At 35.1% G+C, this 950-nt stretch overlaps 1 long non-coding RNA gene across 1 annotated transcript in view; it reads right to left on the reverse strand.

Moving 5' to 3' along the window:
* LOC140931199 (uncharacterized) overlaps positions 1-950 on the reverse strand; it is a 23,318-nt gene continuing 22,368 nt past the window's right edge. Inside the window, exon 2 of the long non-coding RNA XR_012164935.1 lies at positions 1-950. This exon is cut by the window's right edge and continues 572 nt beyond it. This is a non-coding gene — a long non-coding RNA (uncharacterized lncRNA).

A 950-nucleotide genomic window follows, 5' to 3' on the forward strand; every position in this document is an offset into this window, starting at 1 on the left:
TCTCGTCAAACAAGCTTTTTTAATGTCATTCGACTTACACTGTAATGGCAAAAATAGCTTCCACTCTCATTTAATGAATATGTCAGAATACTTTAAGTTTCCTGACTTTAACCCTGATTTATAAGATATAGCTATGGTAAAAAGCTACGTAAGTTCAATGAAACAAGAATACATCTCATATTGGCAAAACATCCTTCAACATTCTCAAAAACTTGAATTTTATAGATCTTTTAGAACCGATCATACCTCCTCTAGTTACTTAGACTTAACAAGAGGAACAGCTGGGAGAAGGGCTTTAGTAAACTACGAATAAGCAATCACAAACTAATGATAGAAACAGGCAGATACAATCAATTTAAACTAAGAAGGATAATAGGCATTGCCCTTTTTGTGGATGCAATGTGATAGTAGACGAAGTTCATTTTCTTTTTCAATGTCCTACATACTCTATGATTAGGAATAAATTTTACTATAAAGTCAAGACTCTGATTCCAAATATTACCCAGTTACCTATAAACGGTTTGATCAATGAAGTGATGAACTCTTCTAATTACTTTATCAATATACAATTCATAAAATATATTTCAGCTTGTTTCGATGTTAGTGACAAATTATTATCAAAGTAACGTGATTACATGCCCTGGGTTCACGCGATTTAAAACCCAAATAACACGCAATGAATTCACACTCAAACGTTCATTAAATGCTGCGGGGGGGGGGGGGGGGGGGTACTCCCTATAATGGCCTATACAGGGAGGATCCGCCCGAAAGGGGTACCTTTTTCAGGTTTCAGGTATATGAAAGGGTAGGGATTTCACTAGTTGAAGCATACGAAAGGGTAGGAAAATCATTTGGCCCAAAGGGTTAACAAATGAAATTTATGGCTTTATAAAGTTGATAAAACGTTCTATTTTTGTGACTGATTCCTATTTAAACGACAGTGTATTTAC

The sequence above is a fragment of the Porites lutea genome, chromosome 3, assembly GCF_958299795.1.
Source record: "Porites lutea chromosome 3, jaPorLute2.1, whole genome shotgun sequence".
In the NCBI taxonomy this organism is placed as follows: domain Eukaryota; kingdom Metazoa; phylum Cnidaria; class Anthozoa; order Scleractinia; family Poritidae; genus Porites; species Porites lutea.